The 17,983-nt window shown below is 46.0% G+C and overlaps 1 pseudogene; it reads left to right on the forward strand.

The window, feature by feature from the left end:
• Positions 1–1,577: 1,577 nt before the first annotated feature.
• LOC144168005 (uncharacterized) lies at positions 1,578–7,379 on the forward strand (annotated as a pseudogene).
• The last annotated feature ends 10,604 nt before the right edge of the window (positions 7,380–17,983 follow it).

Here is a 17,983-nt window from a genome sequence, read left to right on the forward strand (position 1 = left end):
ATGTGGGCCTTTTGGCCGTATACGGCCGTACTCCCAAGGCTGTCCAACGGCCAGTGTCCGTCGGCCAGTCGACCGGCTTACGGTCATACGGCCAGATTCCAGCCGTAGGGCTCCGGCCATTCCAAAGCCACCCGTGTACGGCCGAAGTACGGCCGCCGGAGGACAGTGGAGATGCGGTCGTCGGACTCCAGCCGGACTAAAGCTACCGGAAATACGGCCGTGCTGCGGGCATTGGAGTTCAGCCACAATACGTTAACTGTACTGATGCCGGTCACTGCATGTCGCGCAAGCAGATGACTCATTTGCGCAGTGCAGAAGCAGCACAAACCCAGCATTTTGGGTCCAATGCAGCCACATCAAAGTGAGCTCGCGCGCAACCAGCAGCCGTCAAGCTTTCAGCGCAGCCTTCCCTAATTACCAGCCTCAGTTGACAGCAAAATTCATTTATTAAACAGTGCTCACAAATTGTCGTTCCTTTAATTGCTGTGTCTTTTTACTGCCGAACACAGAAAATATTCAGTTCTTTGTAGAGCTTGAATAGATGTATTGTCCAGGTCCTGATATCCTCTGTGGGGCGGCTTACCTGTAATAAACGGGGAAAGAGGAGGGGGGGGGGCGGCGGCGGAGGGCGAATATTTTAGTGCGTTGAATTTCAGAGAGATAAATTGCGCCGCTTTTAGCCAATTTCTTTTAGGCCACCATTCCGGAACACTTTCATGCTATGACTACATAAACTATTTTTATAACAGTTGCTTGACCAATTTTTATGTAAAAAAACCGGCGTGAATGCATGTATGAAGCGTTTTGGTTCTCAAGAAAACACTCAGGAGCATTTATTATAACTTCTTCACAAAAAAGTACGTCCAGTTTTTGCCCATTTTTCTTGCAAATACATTTTCTACTCGATCAACTTTTCTGATGATCTTGCGCAGGACTGATCCTAAGAAGGAGCGAACAGGTACTTTCATTTTCAATCTATTTTAATGTTGTTTTCATGAGTATACGTCCACACCACTTAATAGTCCAAAAGAACTTAATTTTCTTCTAATGTCATACTACGTTCAAAAAATTCTACACGCATTGCGAATGACACCCTGCTTCAGGTGGCTGCAGCTGTATCCCTCTGTGTTAAAGCAAGGAAAGGCGTAAAATTAGAGTTACATAATTTGTTTCAAACCAATAACATAGCAATGGTAGCATGCATACAGGAAACCTTGCATACTGCAACGAATAGGGTAATAAATATTTTATTGGTCAAGGTTGAATGCGTAAGGTTCTCAACCCGTCGGAGGCAAACTTGCGCCTCTGGAAGTTTATTTATTTATCTAGTTAGTTATTTATTTGTTTATTTATTTAATTTTATTCATTGATTTATTCATTGTTTTATTTATTTATTTATTTATTTGATGCCTGCTTGCTTTGCATGCATTACAGAAGGGAGATACATAACACTAAGCATTAAATATGAGACAAAATAACAAAATAATTCTACAAAGCGCGCTGAAAATCGTCAATATAAACAGTTAATGCAATCATACGCGGGAGATAATTACACTGCAGTATTGATGTAAAATAAAATGAATCGCGCAAGGCGTCACCTTTACAGGAAAGTTAATAATTTGCTTTAAGCTAGCGGTCCCACTTTGTGATATGTAGAATGGCACTTGGACATACTTTTCCCCTTCTACTCCAGTTTTCGAATGATAGATATTACGAAAAAAGTTCAACCTGTGGTTTCGTCTGTGATCTTTCACGTCCTGCCATTTCAGTTTACTTTTACTTTCTCTCATGCGAAGTTGAACGTGCCAATTACCTAATACGAATCGCACTGACATATTCTGTAGGTTTTCGAGCGTATCAACCAGCTCTTTGGTGTAGGGATCCACGAAAACACATGCGTACTCCAAGATTAAACGCACATGAGTGAAATGCAGTTGTTCTTTTCAGTTAGATGGAGGTTCACTGAAATTTCGTCTCAGAAAGCCAAAAACATATGCAGCCGTAACATTTATGGTGTGAACCTGCCTATTTAACCTCTAACCACTCCCTAAATAAACTCCTAGGTATTTGTATTCCTCGGCCGTTGTCACAGCAGCATAATGTACGGTATACGTATTCAATTGGAATGAAGGTTTTCTTGTAAATGTGCCGTTAACACACTGTTTAACATCCAAAAACTTTTCTGAATCAACAGACCAGGATGTTATTAAATTCGAATAAAGCTGCAGGTATACCGAATCACGTTCATTCGCTATAGTCCGGTAAACTACAGAGTACTTTTGAACAACGGTATAGGGCCAATAGTAATAACCAAATGCAAAAACCGATTCATTCAGTTCATAGGATGAAATGTACTACGCAGAAGGTGATATGGAACACCATCATTTGCTTTTTTGCAGTTCAAGAATATACAGTCAACCACTTTAAGCTTATCTATAGCAAGAGCCAAATCGTGCGTGAACTCAACAATCTGCGTTGAGCAAGAAAATCCTGACAAAATCAGTGTTTGCTAGGATGCAGGCGACTATGTTTAACCAAATGAGTCATATCCCAAGAGTAGCTAAGCTCACCTTCAAACATCGGAACCAAATTAACAGCTAGGCTTCGTCAGTGACAAGGCTCTGTTGTTATCGCAAATTTAAAATAATTTTTCTTCTAAATAGGCAGTCGTAAAATCCCATGAAGTAACATAGTGCAGGGCATGAAGTTGATCCTACCAATGCACGAGCGAGTCTCTTCTACGTTTATCACCAACAACATAGTGCAACATTGCCTGTCGCAGTTTAATTGTAAGCAGAATAACTTGCGCTTTTGCTCGCACTTGCCTTTCTTTGGTGGGGAGTCCTTGACATGGTGGCGGTTTAGCTCCTGCGTGGTGGCCGCTTGCTCGACGCCCTTGAAGGCCAGTTGTTTTGTTGAACCATCTCCATCTCGGATCGGACATCTCTGCCGCGTCGAAGTCTCCAATGCTCTTCATTTCTTGAGGGGGCGAATACCCTCGAGCTGATGCGTCGACGAAGCCGGCGGCAGAGGCGTGGTAGCGGCGATGACTGGCGAGGCTTAGCTCACCCGTCGGTGTGGCACAGTCTTCTTGTGGCAATAAATGACATTTCGATGGCCTAAAATGTTCCCTGCTAATGTCCAGTGAGTCCTTGCACCTTGCCCGTTCACCGAGAACACTCATTACTGTTTGACAAACGATGTTCGTTCATTTAAAACGTAGAAACACGGAGCGGATAAAAAACACATCCCCGTCGTTCTGCTCTCTCGGCTTTTTCTCCCCCCAGAAAAAAACCGGTCGGTCTCCTTGCAAACACGTCTGTGCATGAATTCTCGGTGCCCTGGCGTGTGCCGTTGTTCGGCTGTATGCCGTTTGCCGAAAAAATGACGTATAACCAGATACCTTACGTAGGCCGGTCTCCTCTTGAACACCGGTCGCCAAATATTCTGTGGCTATTCGCTTGCCGTAATTCGGCCGAGGACAGCTAACCGAATGAAAAACGTATATTCTGCGGCCGTACGTCGGCCGGTATCCTTTATAACACTGGTTGCCCGAAGAAAACGAATATTCTACCGCCGGACGCGTGGTTCACCGTTCAAACAACGAATGCACGGCAGCCGTGCTCCGGCCGGTCTCCTTTCGAACACCAACTTCCGCAAGAATACGCATATTCTGTGGCCGGTCGCTTGCCGTGCTTCGGCCGATTACCGCTTCCCGAAGAAAAAACGGATGCCCTAAGGCCGTACTTCGGCCGTTCTCTTTCTCAACATCGGCAGCCGTAAGAGAACTGGAAATCTGGCAGCCGGTTAGCTGCCGTTGTGCGTCCGGACACGGGCGGACGGAAAAATACCGAAGCGCTGGTTGCCGAATGTTGGCCGTTCAACGCATGGTCAGTGGCTGCCAGAACCTGCATGCTGGCCGGATATGCCAGAAAGCGGCCATAGACGGGCCGTTCTTGGGGCGCACTTTCTGTGCCGCCTGGGTTAGCACTCATCTCATACCATGTGTGACATCAGGGCCACCCGATGACAGTGAGGGTGGTTGGGAGCGTTTTCATAACAGGTTTCAGGGACGTCACTGCCATCGCTGGAGTTAGGGTCATGTTATGATGCCCCCAGCACTGTCACAATTAAACATCATCATTGTTACCTCTCATCTTAATCATCCTCCCCTTTTAGAGTAAGGGACCTTTACACCCATCTATACACTATTTTTTATCAAGTACATCACCATCATCGCCATGGTATTTTAGCAATAAACGTAAACAAACATTGTCTTGGCGCTCTTTGGCCTCAGACGCCCTTGCGCCAATAAAACGCATATAGTAGTATTTTTGACAAGCATAGCTGCATACATTGAACTGCGGGGTCTTGGACGCTTTGCCCTAGTTTGTTAATTCAGTTTGCCTTTATTGTGAGGTAATTGCTCAGTTTTGCCAGTAAACTTTGGGGTTATCTTTGCGTATGTAGAGGATGGTACAGCATAAATTGTATTTTAGCACGCTGTCTTGACGTCTTATATCGGGGACGTGTACCGGTTCTCGCAACCCCACGATGGGTGAAGACAAAGCCATGTTCTGCTTCACACGCACTGCAACCACTGTTGTATAGAAAAAATGCAAGCAAACGACTTGTTTTATGGAGTGCGCCGTAAGTTTAGGGTGCCTCGATTCACGCTATGCACCATACGGGAGTTCGCATGAAGCGGGGACTGTTATCTGATCCCCTTCGACTGTGTGCGTTATCACCCTTTGCACGGTGATAACACGACGGGCTCCCTGGGGCCGGAAATATAACTCTGCATACTGCAAATTGTTAGATATAGTAAAACAACTGCATTCCTGCTTCAGAGTAGGTTCTAGTGCACGGTGGAATGCCTAATATAGTAGATAAGTAAAATAAATTCAATTTTCAGGGGGCTAGCACAGGCTCATTTGCCAGCCCATGCCAACCGGCCTTTTTGGCTGCTCCAAACCGGCTCCAAAACGCCTTTCTTGCTGCTCCGAGCCTGCTACAAAGGGCAATTTTTCCTGCTCCCAGGACTGCTCCCAAACCCACGTACCCTGTTACACACCTGTATACATGGAATGTGCATGTTCAAAAAGGTTAAAGCAGTAATAGTGCTGTTATTATTACCCGCATCACCATTCAAATCCTGAGATGCAAAACTTCTCTTAGTACGTAACTCGTTTGTGCTTTGGAGGCGAAAGCATTATGGCTTCGCCTGGTGATACTTCTCAAAGACCTCTTGACTGATCTAACATGTTTTCATTTTATTCTTCACTTCCATTTCTTTGTTTTTGGGAATGAATCACTTCAACAAGCAGGCTGGTACAGTGGCTGGTGCATTGAAGACTTAAACAACCCTGTGCCACTCGAGAATGTAGATGTTGGTCATACAGCAGAGCAGCTTCTTAAAAGCCACAAAATAAACGCGAAAGCTGCATTTGTGTTTCGTATGCAGTCCAAGCAGTTTCTTCTGAGTGTTACTAAGAAGATCCTGGAGAAGAGCCCCCTACGATACACCCTGGTGAGAGGACTCTCTTGACTAGACCCCAGGCAGATGTTGTCAAAGCCGGATGAGTGCATTGAGAGCTTAAAGAAAGTTCTGGATGCACTCACTGTAGCAGAAAGAATGAATGAACAGTCAAAGGACACTGTGCTTGCACAGTTCATTGAGCTGCTACAGGAGCGCAAGCATGATTTTCAGCTTTTTGAAAGGAGCTCACATGCGCTTGATAAATTCTTTTATGAACTTCTGAAGATTGGCTCAGCATATAATGAGCTTTGGAGTGTTGTAAAGCTGCTGCTAACCCTCAGCAATGGCCAAGCAACCGTCGAGAGAGGACTTAGTTTGAATCGACAGGTTTCGGCAGAAAACATGAATGAATTGTCACACATTTCCCAGCGCATTATTTGTGATGCTGTAAATGTAGCAGGTGGCATATGTAATGTGCCATGCATCAGTGGCTTCTGCGAGGAACCAATACCGTGCATTTCTGGAAACTCTGAAAAGGCAGGAGCAGGAGGATGAGAAACAGAAAAAGAAACGTTGCATTGAGGAGGAGGTCGAAGTGCTTACAAAAAAGAAACAGAAACTGGAAGCCGCTGTTAAGGAATTAACAGCTTCAGCAGACTCGTATGCAGAAAAGGCAGAGGTCATGTAAACGAGCATGAACCCTGAAATTTTTGTCATGTAAACGAGCATGAACCCTGGTGACCTCGCCTTACAACCAGGCCGCCTTTTCCTGGTCACGGATCGCATTTCTGGTTTGCGCTTCCTTGTAGACATGGGTGCTGAGGTCAGTGTATTACCAGCCACCAAAGATGAGCGTACTTCTAAGTCACCTGGGCCTACTCTTCGTGCAGCGAACTCTACCTCTATCGCCACGTATGGTCTGCGGTCCCTCACCCTCGACCTTGGTTTGCGGCGTGCCTTCCGGTGGGTCTACGTAGTAGCCGACGTCAATCAGCCCATCCTCGGCTCCGATTTCCTGACCCATTTTGACTCAGACGTCAGCATGCGTCACCATCGCCTGATTGACAGCCAGACGCACCTTTCCATCCTGGACGTACTGTCTACTGTCGCTCCAAGTGGCATCCGCGCGCTGCTTCCCTCATGCCCGTACGCAAGAATCATGCCCGAACGCAACACCTCTGAGGCACAGGGCTCCATCCTGGCAGACCCCATATCTCAAGCACTGGATATGGGGGCCTCAGCACCGGTCTCTTGCTGGTGCAGTGTTGTACCTATGAAATCTTTTTTTTATGCTATTGCGCAATATTTTGAAAAAAAAGGTACTAGCAGTTGCAGCCCTAACTTTTAGCCGGGCAAGAACTCTCGTTAACTTTGTGCTGAGGCTCTCTGTCATCTCCTTATACTCAGGCCCTTCTGGACTACATGAGGCCAGTCCTCGCCCCGAACACGTTGGAGAGCAGTGCGTCTTCACCCTTTCCGTGGAAAAGCTCTCACTGAGGGTGCAGGAGCACCTAATGAAAGGAATGGGTCCTCTTTTCCCAAGGAAGAGAAGGGAACTTGTCCGCGACGTTGTGAAACAGATGATCGACAAAGTCCCTCGGCCACAAAGAGAATTTATAAGAAGTGTGGCCGAAGGGCTAGTCAGAAGCTACACTCTTGCCCTGCAGGACGTGGGCATCGACGGCCGGCCTCTTGGCAGGAGCTATGATGCTCTGTTCCAGCAGATGGAGAACAGAGTTGAGAACGAAAACAGAGGCCAAAACGCAGGGCCATCTAAAAAAGAAGCAACAGTAGCAGCTGCTACGGCTGTCAAACTAGGCAGCCACTTGCAAAACCTGCCAATGAGGAAGATGCTGAGAAGTTGGAGTTCATGAAAAAAGATGGCCGGAAAATCCTGAGGGACATAGATGTGGCCAAGGCAACTGCCTGCATAGCAGAAGCATACCGTCTACAGCGGGCCTTCATTAACTCCACCCAGCCAGTGCACACCACAGCTGACGTTAAAGAAGAGTGGCCTGTTCTCTTCTTCACGCCCTTCTTTTACGGACATGCAAACACCCTTCTTGGGAAGGACGTCAAGGCAAGAACAGCCATATGGCTACAGGTTTTAGAAATATACCTTCGGATAATACATTACAGCTGTGCCTATATTGTCTCACTTAGAGGTGAATGCTGCATGTCGTGTTTGGAACACAGCGATGTTAATCGTAAAAAATGACGATCGCATTATAAGTTGAAAACACATGGTGTCCTTGCACCATTTCGGGGCAACTTTAGCTAGCATTCTTGCAAGATCTTCATTCGAAACAGTGCCCCAGAACATTGTTTCCTTCACGAAGCGTATTGCCTAACATGAGGGCCCTGCAGAACTCCATTCCCGTTTGCTCAATTCAGCTGACTATAAAGCAGTTTCTGAAACAGTGGGCGCATCATCAGAAATATCTTTATTCTGGCCATGTTTGAGGCATTTAGCCTATACTTTTTTTAATTGAAAAAGCGGTGACTGCAAGAAATTTAGGATATACTCCTCGCATTTTCCCAAAATATTATAATTCTGGTTATAAGGTAACCCAAAAAAAGATGCCCTCCTGTATTGTTATCTATACATTAAGTTGTAATTCAATAAACTATATTCCTTGACGTTGAGACGTGGATGAATTAAAACTAATTCCTGTTTAATTACAAATTGGGAATAGCACGCTCAAATTGAAAACATAGGAGAAGTTTAAATACTTGCTATGCATCAGCAGCGTCAAGGCACAAAAGCTGGTGGAAGCCTGGTCTGCGGTGGCATCATAGTATGATAGTATAACAATCTAATATAGTAGTATATAGTGGTAATATAGCCATCTAATATCTAAGGTGAAAACTCGGAGGTCTGGCTCTGCTCACTGGCCTGTCATAGCATCCATAGTACATGCTAAATTCTTGCAGCCAAAGAAGTCGTGTTTACCAATGAGAAGATTAACACTAGGCACTTTTTGGTTACATGGGTGCACGCTGCACTGTTCTGCAGTGGCAGCTGGCTTGAATTTGTCGCTTATAGCAATATCTTTAACAGAGGTGGCTGGTTTGCTTTAGGCTTGTCGTTACGTTACGTTCTGCATCTTGTTTCGGTGATCATGCCAGGGGCAGTTGTACTGTGGTTAGGTTTCCCATTTACAACTGGAATATGTTCAGTAAGCTTTAGCGTAAGCCTCTTTAGAGCATGCTTTGTACTCTTATATTCAGAATCATATTGCACTATGCACAGGTGAGTGCACCACATTGTATACACAATGTACTTTTTTCATGAAATATATATATATATATATATATATATATATATATATATATATATATATATATATATATATATATATATATTTCAAGCCATATTCCAGGACAGGCTGGGGAGCTGTGTGCGGATGCTGACAAAATATCTTGGCACCCTGACCTCAAAAGCCGTGATATTCGAGCTGCTTGAGCTGCAGCACGCGAAAAAAAAACTTGAGGACACAGAATTGGATGCAGCCATGCCCCTGCTGGCAGCCTACTTCAAGGACGACGCAGACGCCCTGTTGTTGGAGTGAGTGATTGTTCCTCCTAGATTTTTCGGGAGGCTAAGTTCCTGCACTGTTTTAGCAAGCCACATGACATTGTGGCTAAAGTATTCTGCTACTGCGCATTAATTTTAGGTTAAATTCGTGGCTGCAGTGGCTGTATATATCTGAGAAAGGTAAATTGAAAAGGCAAATGAAAAGGCAAAGGCAAATTGAATTGCGTTTTCTCAATACAAATCCTTTTGACTTTGTACTGACACATTTCAATAGCCAATTGAGTTTGAACTTAGTTTCTGTCGACTCAATAAGAACTCAGTAGGAACTGATTTGAAAAACTGAATTGAAACTGAAAATCCATTTTTGTAAGAGGGAAGAAGCTTCCTGCTTGTATTCACGTCCTTCAACTATTAGATGCGAGTCAAAGGCCTCTTCTGCTGAAATATTTCTTTTCAGTTCAGAAAAGCCCCAATGGCAGTAGGGAAAAAAGAATGCGCCTGGGGAGGATCGAACCAGTGACCTTCACCACATGAAGCCAGCATTTTACCTATCATCTACCTCAACAGATGGCGCCTTTGTGAAAAATAGAGCATGTCAAACTAGGCCATTGATACATACAGCTTGCTGCTTTTAGTTCTTGTCCTATTTGAGAGGCCCTCTCAGTAATACCACCTGTTCCTCTCTTGCCGATCTTGCAGAGGGGCCCCATATTGCTGTTAATACAAGTAATGTAGCCCAATCGCCTTTATTTATCCTACTGCACATGCCTGTCTGGAGTGGTCGAGTGGTTGGTAGCGGAGTGGTGCATCGGGCGCATAATCCTGAGGTCAATGATCTGAGTCCTGCCCTGATCAAAAAAAAAAAGGTCTACTTCTCCACAAACCTGCGTAAAGTCTAAACTACTAGGTTTAACAAGCTCCCAAATATTGTTTTCTTATTGAATGCTTGGTTTAAATAGGCCAGTATCTGTAATGACTACTAAACGGTTAATGATCAGTCCTGAAGCAGAACAGCTTCGTGGTTTTCCAAGGCTGCCGCCATGCTTTTTTAAAGCTATTCTTGAAGCTTTGCAAGTGCACAAATGCCCATGTTCATGCTGAGATGTGCTTCTTGGTATGAGCTTATGTTTTATAACAAATGTTGTTGTGCGTTCTTATGTTTTATAACAACTGCTGTTGTGCGCTCCTTTTCTTGACCAGATGATTGTGAAGATATGGAGTGATGACCGGAAGACGAAAAGACTAGCTACAATTGACTCGCTAGATGTACTAAAGCAAAAGGCTATTGATGTTGCCATCTGCAGTGACAGAGGCATTCGGGTGTGTAAATCATGCTGAAGCTTGAGGTTTCATTTGCATTAGCAGTCTGCAATCATGATATTGAACTATAAAATTTCCAAGTGTACATGCTTGACGGTACAGAGATTGACGAGGAAGGATTTGATTGTCTTGCTACAGCGGCCGGACTGGAAACACCCACTTTAATTTCAACCACTAACAATTTGTGGACAGGTGAGGCAAAAGAGTTTCTTTTACAGTTTATGAATGTTATGATTTTAGCCGTATGTGGGTTGCATGTATTATTTCACCACAACACTGTATTTTACGCTAGCAAGGATAGTAGGTTGAATGAATTGGTACAGCTTACCTCAGGTCTTGTGTCCACCTCACGTTGTGTGTTGCGAGTAGGCTTTCAATAGAGCAGCCTAAGCGAGACTATCATAAGAGCACTAGAATCCTGGGAATCTCTTAATTCACCCCATAGACGGGAAGTTGTAAGAATGGTGGCAACAGCATGCCACAAAGTTAATAAGCGCCAACCTTCAACAAACCAAATCAAGGCCGTTGCCAGCTATATCGTGATGAAGTATCCTGGCTCTCTTGCTGACCCGACTTCCTCAAATTCTGCTCATTCAATTTCTACAACGGACCTTGAATACAGCATTGAGAATCGAGTGGAAAACAGTCAGAGGGGCTCAAAGCATCTCGTGGAGGCTCTTGTGGGCGGAAAACGTAAGCATCAAACGTCCGTGTCAGCATATGGCTGTGTTGACTGGCAGCCAGTGTGCAACATGTCCATGCTGGCCGAGCTCCAGTCAGCGAACAAAACTGATGACTGAGGCACTAAAGGCACCCTGTGAACAAAATGTGTCGCTTCAAAAACAAGCCACGCGTATTTGTTATCCGGAAATCAGGGGGTGTATTAACTCGTCACAGCCAGCTCATGCAGCTTCAGATGAAAAAGAAGCCTGGCTTTATTGTTTAACGAACATCTTCTGGATCACTTTCAAAGGTAGAAGTTTTCATATTTTCAGCATGTTTTTAGTTGCAAGCCTCATGCAGAAATGCACAAGAATTGATTCTGAAGCAAACAAGCAAACTATGAACTCTTAGCTGAAATATTTCGTTCAAATACTCTTTAAAAGCCCTATAGTGCTCCCAGGTGGCGGTGCCATCGTAGCGGCTCGGACGCCATTATTGCGGTCGTCCCCGACTCGTCCGTACGTGCCCGTATCGGTTCTGGCCGCCGCATACCCATCAGTGTGCGGTGATATGGTTAATTGTGTTTTCGGCTGCAACAGCCATACGAAAAAAAAAGCCTGGCGACGAAAATGTCGCTGAGATCACGTTTTTTTGCATACCGAAGGCCATAAGCAGCCAGTGCAAGAAGACTGAAGAAATCACATCGCTAAGGAGAGTGGAGTTGCTGTGGCGCATCAACCGCAAAGACTTAAATCCTTTGGCGAACCACTACCGTGTCTGCAGTAGGCATTTTATTTCAGGTAAGTGTTCACAATCTGTACGAAGTAGCTCTAAATATTAACATCCTGATATCAAAGTGGTTTTTAACCACGGGTGGAAGCAATACGAGGCGACAGGCCCCGTACCTAGCGACCGTGTTGACAACTTGAGTGAAGCTTGCGAGGCTCGTAGTGCCTCGCAAACTCCGCCCCGCAAATTTAACAAGCACTCTACATGTTGTACAGGTCGCCCAGCATACGCTATGACCGAGGAAGACCCGGACTGGGCGCCGTCGCTGCATATGGGGCACGGGCCAGCGGCGAACGCCGATCGCTCTCTGTCCAGGTATGTCAGTGTTTCTCCTCAGCGTTGCGGCATATGCTAGGACAGTGTAAGCGATGAACTTAGTTTTATTTCCCTGGTTTGAAGCTCTTTGTTAGGTTCTTTTTACCCGTGAAATTTGCGATAACGCAGCTCACCGTGTCCGCGGGACGGAAAATAAATGCGGGCGCGCACAGTGGGCTTCCTCGTTACCGTTTCGCGCAAGTAATCTGATCCGAGTACCCTCGCCAGCTTCCTCCCTGCGTCATTTTTTTTTCTACGCGTTATGGCTGGTTCATATTTCCCCTCTTGAATAAATTTTTCTTGCCTCCCCAGAGCCCCCAACCAATCTGACACCTTGATTTAGACGTCATCGGAGAAGTTCCTCGTTCTCTTTTCAGGCTTCCTGGTAGAATTTCGCTAATGGTTAGCTATGTTCTGCATGCTTGAAAATCAATGTTTTACCTATGCAGCCAAAATGTGTGTTTACAGGTACAACAGGCAGCTGCAGAGGTCAAAAAAAGCAAGGTCCCCTTCAACCTGTAAGTGCACAGGCACACATGCCTGCAGATGATGTTACGGGCCCACCACAACCATGTCAGGAAGAGTGTACTACCCCTGCTGATGGAGAGACGCCAGTGCTGCACCAAGAGGGAGCTGCTGTTGCTGAAGGCCAGGGAGCACAAAGGCAGCAAGAGTGCAGTGTTGTCGGTTTGTTTTCCGTGGCACCACATATTAGGTCTACTATGAGTTAGCTTAAGAGGGTTCAGCAGTGCCGGCCTCCCGTAGACAATACATGGACACTTTCAGAAGCCATAGCGCGCCTAATATTTGGCCTAACCCTATGGGGTTAGTATCAACTTTTTCCGCTTTCAAAAACGGGGGGAATGTTGCGGACAGATTTTTAAACTGGGATCTCGTTTTCTTACAAACGAGTAAGAAATATGAGCAAAAACATGGGTTTTCGGGGTGCCTGTGTTTCTGCGCGCCGCATTGAAAAAAATCTTCCAATATCGAAATTCTGTTCGCAACATTCCCTCCCTTTGGCTCTTCTGATTGCATACATGCCGGTAGAATTCTTCTGAGGCGAATAGTTTTAGCGCTAGGCTTTCTGAAAGTTCCGCAGCTCGAGAACGCTCGCAATCAAATTTCCCACTCTTGTTGGTGGCTCCGTCTTTCGTAATCAGGAGGAAACATTATTAGGCTCTACCACTCACCGCGTACACGCTGCGGTCTTGCTATGTTACTGCGCGAATAGCCGGACTTTTGGGCTTATGCGGCATGCGCGCGAAAGAGCGAAGAAAAGTTTGCCGTCACTCATGCGAGTGGCACCACCGCTTTGATTGCAACTTTGCATTGCAACGTCATCTCTTGCGAGCGGGGTTCCACGCTTATCAGCGCGCGGGGAAGACCACGGTTAGACCGATGGCGTTGGTCGAAGCGGTGAATATTTTGCTTTTTCACCGAACGACGGCTTGATTCCGCAGTAATGCTGTTTATTTTTTGTATTATTAAACTCTGAGCAAAGACGAAGCGCTTGCTCGAAGTGACGTGACCTCAAATCTTGCGGGAACAGCTTGTCCATTGCATACTGGCGGTGTCACGGTGCAAAAATGCAGGAATAATATTTTTCTTGTACGATGGGGGAAGAGGGCAAGGGGGTGGTTTCGCACTTGAGCAGCTAAAAAAAACTTTAGTGGGGCTTCCTGAACAGAAAGCGCCACCTGACTTCTTTATTTTTCTGTTTGCTCATTAAAACGTTTTGCCTCCTCTTTCTGATCCTCCTGCTCCTCCTTCTCCTCTCTCTCTCTTTCTCTCTCTCCCCTTCGCGTAGCATGAGCAATATACATTTAGGAGCACCCGTTTTTCAGATTACAGGGACAGCCTTTTCTTTATCTTCAATTTTGGCATTTCCGCAAACGGAGAGTTAGCTTATGCAGCCACTTGCATCTGCGTACGGGTGCGTTAGCGGAGTAATGCGTAAACCAGCTGACTCGTACGCTAATATGAAGCAGGTGTACCACATTATTGTATTGTTCAATTAGCGTAGCAATGTTCTTAAATGTCAGGGCGCCTTAATAGAAACCGAAAAATGCAACGTTTTTATTACTTGATTCCTTGTTTATATCCATTCAAGGCTGAAATTGCTGAAAGTTGCAGACGGAGGTAACTGTGCGAGCGCACAGAATGTTCACCTTACTTGAAATTCAGTATATTAAATCAAAAGTATCACTCTCCTTGTACTGCAATTATTAGAAATTCTTCAGGCTGACCAATGAGTTACTTTTACTGTCGGTATGAAGGTTAATTTTTCCGCAGTTTAAATGTGCCCTTCCAAAATTGCTTCCAAAATCCTCCTTCACACCGTTCGATTTTCAGTCCCCAAGACAAAGAAATGCACGGTGTGCTGTAAGATGCACTGATACAGCGTAGAGGTAAGAAAGCCACGCTCGGAAATTTAGCTTAGTCTTTGAAAGAGCGAAATTAGATTTTTCTGTTTTTTTTTCGTTTCTTTCTTTCATCTTCTTTTCCATCCCTGCTTGCGCGGTCTTTGTTTAATAGTGACTGTTTTTATTTCCGTTCTTTTTATTACGTTTAGGGTTCATCGCTCATTTTGAACCCTTTAAAGCATGGATGAACGGTTGGTCGTCAATGACCGTTCACCGGTGTTCGCCTTCCTTTATTTTTTAATTTTTTTGTGTCAGTCCACGCACATACATATTTTATTTATTCTCGCAGTCTGGTCAGTTTGTGTACAAATGAGACACGAACGTTACACTGTGTTTTCTAGTATCAGCGCATAATACGTATTTTAAAGCGAAGGTGCCACTTGCATGTAATTGTAACTTGTATCAACCTGTTGAAGCTTAGCACAAGACGGGGGACAAAAACGCAGAAGACGCAGATCGCACAGTGTGTCTTCTCCCTGTTATTTTCCCTCGTCTTATGCTGCGCTTCCACACGTTGTTATGTACCAACTCGTCAAAATCACTACTCTGCTGTAACTCGTATGCATTCATGTGTCTAGTTGGTTGGCTACAACAGCACTTGCCTTGTTTATGCGGCGCTTTTGTCGTCAAACCAATCAACGGCTTTATTATTTTAACCGCCCCCCACTCCCACCCAACATCCAGAATTGCTGTTGTTGATGCTGAAATAAAGATTTGAGTGATTCGTATTTGTTAAAATGCTCTTTGGCGGGTACTTGGTTCATTTGCTTTCATTTATATTTCATTGGAGCATGCTCGGCGCATTTTTGTTACAGACGACCGATCTAGACCAACCACCGGCAGGCCACGACGGTGACTTTCTTGATCTTGTCCCCTCCATCATGCTGGCGCCATGGCTTGTTCTCAGCGAGGTTCTGTCCTTTTCCAGCTACATAAATGATACCAACGTAGTCTTAACACTTTTATCAGAAAAATAGTTATGGATGAAACAGGTTCGAGCTATTCCATATTATATTTCGCTTTTTCCCTTGTTTTTCAATCTATTTCTGGTCCCACACATGGATGTGTAATTTACGCTGTATTTTAACCTTGGGATTTGGGAAGCCACGTATGTCCTGTTCAGAGAGATGATTTCGCCTTCACGTAAAATAAGTGAACTTGTTTGTTTCTTTTCGAGATATCACACACTGCTTCTCATTTTGTGTATGCCCCCATGCACAGCTCTTTGATGTTTTTTTTATCGCTTACTCTCCGCATTTCATCCGCACTTGGTGCGGCGAGATCCAGTGCCCGTAATCATTCAGATTTTTTTGCCCATTTCAATAACTCCGCCCTCAGTAAATACATTTGTACCACACACGTGAATCTGACAACATCCAGTTTACAGGGCGAGCCTGTACCTGATAATGCCACGATGACACGTCTAGATTCCGGTGGCACGCTTCACAATTATCGCTCTCACACACACGCACACACACAGACACACACACGCGCGCGCACACGCGCAGAAACGCGCACCCACGCACATACGCGCACACGCATGCACACACGCACGCACGCACACACACGCACGCACGAGTGCGTACCCGCACACAAGCGCGCACACACACACACACACGCACGCGCACACGCACACGCACAGAAACACGCACCCACGCACATACGCGCACACGCATGCACGCACGCATGCGAACGCACAAAAGCGCGCGTGCGCGCGCGCACACACACACACACACACACACACACACACACACACACACAAACACAAACACACGCACACACACACACACGCGCGCGCGCACGTACGCACGAACACACATGCACACATGCACGCATGCACGCACCCGCGCACATGCACAGACGCACCCACAAACACACGCAGACACGGACATGCACACACGTACACATACACTCGCTCACACGCAAGCACATGAACACGAAGGCACACGTAGGTACAAGCCAGAGCTATTTGATGTTACTTGATGTTCTCTGAGTTACTTTGATACAAAGTAACTCGGGGTGCAAGCATGCCAGGAAAATTTGACGCCAAAGTAGCATCGCGATTTCATGCAATTAATTATCTTGCATTGTATTTTCTGCAGATTCTTCACGCTTTTCTTTTAGAATTGCGAAATCAGTTTACCACGTCCATATAACTCACGAATAACCGTTGCTCTCCGGAATAAATCAGAGTGCTACTCAAAGATTCTTGATCAATTCGATAGCAAATTCCGTGCCTTGCCTGTACCTTGAAATACTTCATAGAAAGATACGCAGCACGCCCGTCCCACGTCGGGGAACTTTACGAATATACTGTTGCTAAAGCGCACCACCCGTGTGTATAGGAATATTGATTGATTGTGGGGTTTAACGCGCCGACGCAACGCAGGCGATGAGGCGCGCCGTAGTGGAGGGCTCCGGATCAATTTTGACCACCTGGGGATCTTTATCGTGCGCCGAAATCTCGTACACACGGGCGTTTTTGCTTTTCGCCTCCATCAGAAAAGCGGCCGCCGCGGCCGGGAATCGAACCCGCGACCTCGTGCTCAGCAGCGCAACGCCTTAGCCACTGAGCCACCGCGGCGGGTTGTGTGTATAGGAATAGCGACGTCCCTTGTTCAGTGGAACACCGCCGTGATTTGAGGGTTGCGGGCAGCAAAAACACAACTACCCAGGCTACAGTCATCACACTACGGCAACGCAAAATTTAGCAATTTACCCGCCGCGGTGGCTCAGTGGCTAAGGTGTTGCGCTGCTGAGCAAGAGGTCGCGGGTTCGATTCCAGGCCGCGGCGGCAGCTTTTCTGAAGGAGGCGAAAAGCAAAAACGCCCTTGTGTACGAGATTTCGGCGCACGTTAAAGATCCCCAGGCGATCAAAATTAATCCGGAGCCCTCCACTGCGGCACGCCTCATCGCCTGCGTTGCGTCGGCGCAATAAAACCCTACAATCAATCAAAATTTAGCGATTTAAAAAAGCGAAAAGAAAGCCCTCGGGAAGGTTCCCATAGCAACCCTGCAGTACCCGTGCACAACCGGACAGCCTAAACAAAGATGTCCAGATACCCGTCACTGCGTGGCTGCGACAAAAGCGCAGCGAAGATGCGGGTGCCATCCCGGCCGCTCTTCAGATGTAGGCGAGAAGGAACAACGTCCCCGTGTCGAGATTTGGCAGAACGATCTGCAGGTGGTTGTAATTCATCCGGAGCCCCCCACTATCGCGCGCTTACATCCCAGATGTGGCTGCAGCGTGTTACAGTCCCAAAATTTCAATTTTTTCAAAGCGCCCCGAGCGCAGTCCAGGCCGAGTTGACCTCATGCCCGTACATGGAAGATCGGAAGTCGCCTTGTAGTCACAGCGTCAGCAGGCGCATATTCGTTATCTCGCCGCTGCCTCAGCTGGCTGCGACGCGCGTCTGTCGCAGCCACGTGAACGCTGCGACTATTGATAACGCT

Source organism: Haemaphysalis longicornis, unplaced genomic scaffold, assembly GCF_048455015.1.
Source record: "Haemaphysalis longicornis isolate Haplotype H1 unplaced genomic scaffold, Haemaphysalis longicornis Haplotype H1 scaffold_2, whole genome shotgun sequence".
NCBI classification, from domain to species: Eukaryota; Metazoa; Arthropoda; class Arachnida; order Ixodida; family Ixodidae; genus Haemaphysalis; species Haemaphysalis longicornis.